Source organism: Physeter macrocephalus, chromosome 11, assembly GCF_002837175.3.
Source record: "Physeter macrocephalus isolate SW-GA chromosome 11, ASM283717v5, whole genome shotgun sequence".
Lineage (NCBI taxonomy): Eukaryota > Metazoa > Chordata > Mammalia > Artiodactyla > Physeteridae > Physeter > Physeter macrocephalus.
The window spans coordinates 108,052,135-108,060,170 of NC_041224.1; the positions used below are offsets into that span (position 1 = coordinate 108,052,135).

The 8,036-nt window shown below is 35.7% G+C and overlaps 1 protein-coding gene across 2 annotated transcripts in view; it reads left to right on the forward strand.

Annotated features, from left to right (window-relative positions):
* Positions 1-8,036, forward strand: part of LOC102984870 (cathepsin G-like) — a 47,173-nt gene that overhangs the window by 32,421 nt on the left and 6,716 nt on the right. The gene's annotated exons all lie outside the window — the stretch shown is intronic.

An 8,036-nucleotide genomic window follows, 5' to 3' on the forward strand; every position in this document is an offset into this window, starting at 1 on the left:
ATTGAGTTATTTGTAGTGAGGTGGATGGACCTAGAGTCTGTCATACAGAGTGAAGTAACTCAGAAAGAGAAAAACAAATACCATATGCTAACACATATATATGTAATCAAGAAAAAAAATAATAAAACCCATGAAGAACCTAGGGGTAAGACAGGAATAAAGACACAGACCTACTAGAGCATGGACTTGAGGATATGGGGAGGGGGAAGGGTAAGCTGTGACAAAGTGAGAGAGTGGCATGGACATATATACACTACCAAACGTAAAATAGATAGCTAGTGGGAAGTAGCCGCATAGCACAGGGAGATCAGCTAGGTGGTTTGTGCCCACCTAGAGGGGTGGGATATTGAGGGTGGGAGGGAGGGAGACGCAAGAGGGAAGTGATTTGAGAACATATGTATATGTATAACTAATTCACTTCGTTATAAAGCAAAAAGTAACACACCATTGTAAAGCAATTATACTCCAATAATGTTAAAAAAAACTTTATTTTTTATTGGAATATAGGTGAGCAACAATGCTGTGTTAGTTTCAGATGTACAGCAAAGTGATTCAGTTATACACATAAATGTATCTGTTCTTTTTCCAATTCTTCTCCCATTCAGGTTGTCACATAATATTGAGCAGAGTTCCCTGTACTATACAGTAGGTCCCTGTTGGTTATCCATCCTAAGCATAGCAGTTGTATATGTCAATCCCAAACTCCCTAACCATCCCTCCCCCCACCCTTCCTTCCTGGTAGCCATAAGTTCCTTCTCTAAGTTTGTGAGTCTGTTTCTGTTTTGTAAATAAGTTCATTTGTATCACTTTTTAAGAGTCTGCATACAAGTGATACCTGTCCTTCCTGTTTGATTTACTTCTCTCAGTTTGACAATCCCTAGGTCCATCCATATTGCTGCAAATGGCATTATCTCATTCTTTTAAATGGCTAATATTCCATTGTATATATGTACCACATCTTTATCCATTCTTCTGTCAATGGACACTTAGTTAGATTCCATGTCTTGGCTATTGTAAACGGTGCTGCAATAAACATTGGGGTGAATGTATATTTTTAGATTATGGTTTTCTGCAGATATATGCCCAGGAGTGGGATTGCTGAATCATATGGTAGCTCTGTTTTTAGTGTTTTAAGGAACCTCCACACTGTTCTTCATAGTGGGTGTAGAAATTTACATTCCCACTTACAGTGTAGGAGGTTCCCTTTCCTCCACACCCTCTCCAGCATTTATTGTTTGTAGATTTTTTTGATGGTGGCCTTCTGACCAGTGTGAGGTGATACCTCATTGTAGTTTTGATTTGCATTGCTCTAATAATTAGTGATGATGAGCATCTTTTCATGTGTTTGTGCCCATCTATGTGTCTTCTTTGAGAAATGTCTGTTTAGGTCTTCTGCCCATTTTCTGATTGGGTTGTTTGGTTTTTTGATATTGAGCTGCATGAACTGTTTGTATATTTTGGAGATTAATCCCTTGTCAGTTGCTTCATTTGCAAATATTTTCTCCTATTCTGAGGTTGTCTTTTCATTTTCTTTATGGATTCCTTTGCTGTGCAAAAGATTTTAAATTTAATTAGGTCCCATTTGGTTTTACTTTTTGTTGTTTTTATTTTCATTACTCTAGGAGGTGGTCAAAAAAAATCTTTCTGTGATTTATGTCAAAAAGTGTTCTGCCTGTGTTTTCCTCTAAGAGGTTTATAGTATCCGGTCTTACATTTAGGTTTTACTCTATTTTGTGTTTATTTTTTTGTATGGTGTTAAGGAGTGTTCTTTTTTTTTTTTTTTTTTTTTTTTTTTTAATGTTCTAATATCATTCTCTTACATGTACCTCGCCAGTTTTCCTGGTACCACTTATTGAAGAGACTGTCTTTTCTCCATTGTATATTCTTGCCTCCTTTGTCATAGATTAGGTGACCATAAGTGTGTGGGTTCTCTGCATTTTCTATCCAGTTTCATTGATCTGTATTTCTATTTTGTGCCAGTACCATACTCTTTTGATGACTACAGCTTTGTAGTATAGTCTGAAGTCAGGGAGCCTGATTCCTCCAGCTCTGTTTTTCTTTCTCAAGATTGCTTTGGCTATTCGGGGTCCTTTGTGTTTCCATACAAATTGTAAAATTTTTTGTTCTAATTCTGTGAAAAATCCCATTGGTAGTTTTATAGTGATTGCACTGAATCTGTAGATTGCTTTGGGTCTACATAGTCATATCCACAATACTGATTCTTCCAAATCAAGAACATGGTATATCTCTCTATCTGTTTGTGTCATCTTTGATTTTTTTCATCAGTATCTTACAGTTTTCTGAGTACAGGTTTTTTGTCTCCCTAGGTAGGTTTATTCTTAGGTGTTTTATTATTTTTTTGATGTGATGGTAAATGTGATTGTTTCCTTAATTTCTCTTTTTGATCTTTCGGTGTTAGTGTATATGAATGCAAGAGATTTTCTGTGTATTAATTTTGTATGCTGCAACTTTCCAGATTTCATTGGTGAGCTCTAGTAGTTTTCTGGTAACATCTATAGGATTCTCTAAGTATAGTATCATGTCATCTGCAAACAGTGACAAGTTAACTTCTTTTCCAATTTGGATTCCTTTTATTTCTTTTTCTTCTCTGATTATCATAACTAGGACTTCCAAAACTATGTTGAACAAAAATGGTAAGGGTGGACATTCTTGTCTTGTTCCTGATCTTAGAGGAAATGCTTTCAGCTTTTCACCTTTGAGTATGATGTTAGTTGTAGGTTTGTCATATATGGCCCTTATTATGATGAGGTATGTTCCTTCTATGCACACTTGCTGGAGAGTTTTTATCATAAATTGGTGTTGAATTTTGCCAAAAGCTTATTCTGCATCTATTGAGACAATCATATGGTTTTCATTCATCAAATTGTTTATGTGGTGTATCACACTAATTGATTTGTGGATATTGTCTTCACTGGGTTTGGCATCGAAGTTTTGCTAGTCTCATAAGGGAGATGGGTAGCATCTACTCTCCAAAAGAAATTGTATACCATTCTTTTAATTTTTTTTTTTTTTTTACAGTTTTCCAGTGAAGCCATGTGAGCCTGGGGCTGTCCTTGCTGGAATATTTTAGAAAACGGAATCAATTTATTTAATGTTTACAGGAAAATTTAAACTTCCTGAGTATTTTTCTTTAAGTTATATTTCCTAGGGATTTGTCAATTCCATGTATAATTTCAAAATGATTGGCTTCCCAGTGACCTGTAAGGTAACACAGATATGATTTATATATAGACAAATATCTACCAGATGTAAACCCTTTCTTAATTCTCCCACCCTGTGGCTTTACTTTTCACTATGCCAATAGTGTCTTGGATAGCCTCATCCACCAGGGGGCAGACAGCAGAAGCAAGAAGAACTACAATCCTGCAGCCTGTGGAAAAAAACCCACAACCACAGAAAGATAGACAAGATGAAAAGGCAGAGGGCTATGTACCAGATGAAGAAACAAGATAAAACCTCAGAAAAACAACTAAATGAAGTGGAGATAGGCAACCTTCCAGAAAAAGAATTCAGAATAATGATAGTGAAGATGATCCAGGACCTTGGAAAAAGAATGGAGGCAAAGATCGAGAAGATGAAAGAAATGATTAACAAAGATCTAGAAGAAATAAAGAACAAATAAACAGAGATGAGCAATGCAATAACTGAAATGAAAACTACACTAGAAGGAATCAAGAGCAGAATAACCAAGGCAGAAGAACGGATAAGTGACCTGGAAGACAGAATGGTGGAATTCACTGCTGCAGAACAGAATAAAGAAAAAAGAATGAAAAGGAATGAAGACAGCCTAAGAGATCTCTAGGACAACATTAAACACAAAAACATTCACATTATAGGCGTCCCAGAAGGAGAAGAGAGAAAGGACCCGAAAAAATATTTGAAGAGATTATACTCTAAAACTTCCCTAACATGGGAAAGGAAATAGCCACCCTAGACCAGGAAGCACAGAGAGTCCCATACAGGATAAACCCAAGGAGAAACATGCCACGACACATAGTAATCAAATTGGCAAAAATTAAAGACAAAGAAAAATTATTGAACACGGCAAGGGGAAAACGACAAATAACATACAAGGGAACTCCCATAAGGTTAACAGCTGATTTCTCAGCAGAAAATCTACGAGCCAGAAGGGAGTGGCATGACATATTGAAAGTGATGAAAGGGAAGAAACTACAACCAAGATTACTCTACCCAGCAAGGATCTCATTCAGATTTGATGGAGAAATCAAAAGCTTTACAGACAAGCAAAAGCTAAGAGAATTTGCACCACCAAACCAGCTCTACAACAAATGCTAAAGGAACTTCTCTAAGTGGGAAACACAGAGAAGAAAATGACCTGCAAAAACAAACCCGAAACAATTAAGAAAATGGTAATAGGAACATACATATCGATAATTACCTTAAACGTGAATGGATTAAATGCTCCAACCAAAAGACATATATATGCTGTCTACAAGAGACCCACTTCAGACCTAGGGACACATACAGACTGAAAGTGAGGGGATGGAAAAAGATATTCCATGCAAATGGAAATCAGAAGAAAGCTGGAGTAGCAATTCTCATATCAGACAAAATAGACTTTAAAGTAAAAACTATAACAAGAGACAAAGAAGGACACTACATAATGATCAAGGGATCGATCCAAGAAGAAGATATAACAATTGTAAATATTTATGCACCCAACATAGGAGCACCTCAATACATAAGGCAAATACTAACAGCCATAAAAGGGGAAATTGACAGTAATGCAGTAATAGTGGGGGACTTTAATACCTCACTGACACCAATGGACAGATCATTGAAACAGAATATTTATAAGGAAACACAAGCTTTAAATGACACAATAGACCAGATAAATTTAATTGATATTTATAGGACATTCCATCCATAAACAGCAGATTACACTTTCTTCTCAAGTGCACAGGGAACATTCTCTAGGATAGATCACATCTTGGGTCACAAATCAAGCTTCAGTAAATTTTAAAAAATTGAAATCATATCAAGCATGTTTTCTGACCACAACGCTTTGAGATTAGAAATAATTACAGGGGAAAAAAAGTAAAAAACACAAACACATGGAGGCTAAACAATACGTTACTAAATAACCAAGAGATCACTGAAGAAATCAAAGAGGAAATCAACAAATACCTAGAGACAAATGACAATGAAAACACGACAATCCAAAACCTATGTCATGCAGCAAAAGCAGTTCTAAGAGGGACGTTTACAGTGATACAAGACTACCTCAAGAAACAAGAAAAATCTCAAATGAACAATCTAACCTTACACCTAAAGGAACTAGAGAAAGAAGACCAAACAAAACCCAAAGTTAGCAGAAGGAAAGAAATCATAAAGATCAGAGCAGAAATAAATGAAACAGAAACAAAGAAAACAATAGCAAAGATCAATAAAACTAAAAGCTGATTCTTTGAGAAGATAAACAAGGTTGATAAACCATTAGCCAGACTCATCAAGAAAAAGAGGGAGAGGACTCAAATCAATAAAATTAGAATTGAAAAAGGAGAAGTTACAACAGACACTGCAGAAATACAAAGCATCCGAAGAGACTATTACAAGCAACGCTATGCCAATAAAATTGACAACCTGGAAGAAATGGTCAAATCCTTAGAAAGGTATAACCTTCCAAGACTGAATCAGGAAAAAATAATATGAACAGACCAATCACAAGTAATGAAATTGACACTGTGATTAAAAATCTTCCAACAAACAGAAGCCCAGGACCAGATGGCTTCACAGGTGAATTCTATCCAATATTTACCAAAGAGCTAATACCCATCCTTCCCAAACTCTTCCAAAAAATTGCAGAGAAAGGAACACTCCCAAACTCATTCTCTGAGGCCACCATCACCCTGACACCAAAATCAGACAGAGATACTACAAAAAAAAGAAAATTACAGACCAATATCACTGGTGAATATAGATGTAAAAATCCTCAACAAAATACTAGCAAACTGAATCCAACAACACATTAAGAGGATCATACACCATGATCAAGTGGGATTTATCCCAGGGATGCAAGGATTCTTCAATATACGCAAATCAATCAATGTGATACACCACGTTAACAAATTGAAGGATAAAAACCATATGATCATCTCAATAGATGCAGAAAAAGCTTTTCACACAATTCAACACCAATTCATGATAAAAACTCTCCAGAAAGTGGGCATAGATGGAACCTACCTCAACATAATAAAGGCCATATATGACAAACCCACAACAAACATCATTCTCAATGGTGAAAAACTGAAAGCATAATAAGACAAGGATGTCCACTCTCACTACTATTATTCAACATAGTTTTTGAAGTCCTAGCCACAGCAATCAGAGAAGAAAAAGAAATAAAAGGAATACAAATTGGAAAAGAAGTAAAACTGTCAGTGTTTGTAGATGACATGATACTATACATAGAGAACCCTAAAGATGCCTCCAGAAAACTACTAGAGCTAATCAATGAATTTGGTAAGTTGCAGGATACAAAATTAATGCACAGAAATCTCTTGCATTCCTATATACTAATGATGAAAAATCTGAAAGAGAAATTAAGGAAACACTCTCATTTATCATTGCAACAAAAAGAATAAAATACCTAGGAATAAACCTACCTACTGAGACAAAAGACCTGTATGCAGAAAACTATAAGACACTGATGAAAGAAATTAAAGATGATACAAACAGATGGAGAGATATACCGTGTTCTTGGATTGAAAGAATCAGTATTATGAAAATGACTGTACTACCCAAAGCAATGTACAGATTTAATGCAATCCCTATCAAATTATCAATGGCATTTTTTACAGAACTAGAACAAAAGTCTTAAAGTTTGTATGGAGACATAAAAGACACCCAATAGCCAAAGCAGTCTTGAGGGAAAAAAACGGAGCTGGAGGAATCAGACTCCCTGACTTCAGACTATACTACAAAGCTACAGTAATCAAGACAATATGGTGCTGGTACAAAAACAGAAACATAGATGAATGGAGCCAGATAGAAAGCCCAGAGATAAACCCATGCACCTATGGTCAACTAATCTATGACAAAGGAGAAAAGGATATACAATGGAGAAAAGCCAGTCTCTTCAACAAGTGGTGCTGGGAAAACTGGACAGCTACATGTAAAAGAATCAAATTAGAACAATCCCTAACACCATATACAAAAATAAACTCAAAATGGATTAGAGACCTACATGTAAGACTGGAAACTATAAACCTCTTAGAGAAAAACATAGGAAGAACACTGTTTGACATAAATCACAGCAAGATCTTTTTTGATCCACCTCCTAGTGTAATGGAAATAAAAACAAAAATAAACAAATGGGACCTAATGAAACTTAAAAGCTTTTGCAAAGCAAAGGAAACTGCAAACAAGATGAAAAAACAACCCTCAGATTGGGAGAAAATATTTGCAAATGAATCAACGGACAAAGGATTGATCTCCAAAATATATAAACAGATCATGCAGCTCAATATTAAAAAAACAAACAACCTAATCCAAAAATGGGCAGAAGACCTAAATAGACATTTCTCCAAAGAAGACATACAGATAGCCAAGAAACACATGAAAAGATGCTCAAAATCACTAATTATTAGGGAAATGCAAATCAAAATTACAATAAGGTATCACCTCATACCAGTCAGAATGGCTATCATCAGAAAATCTACAAGCAACAAATGCTGGAGAGGGTGTGGAGAAAACCCAGAGAAAACCATAATTGAAAAAGACAAATGCACACCAATGTTCACTGCAGCACTATTTACAATAGCCAGGTCATGGAAGCAACCTAAATGCCCATCGACAGACGAATGGATAAAGAAGATGTGGTACATATATACAATGGAATATGACTCAGCCATAAAAAGGAACGAAATTGGGTCATTTGCAGAGACATGGATGAATCTAGATACTGTCATAGAGAGTGAAGTAAGTCAGAAAGAGAAAAACAAATATCGTATATTAACGCATATATGTGGAACCTAGAAAAATGGTACAGATGA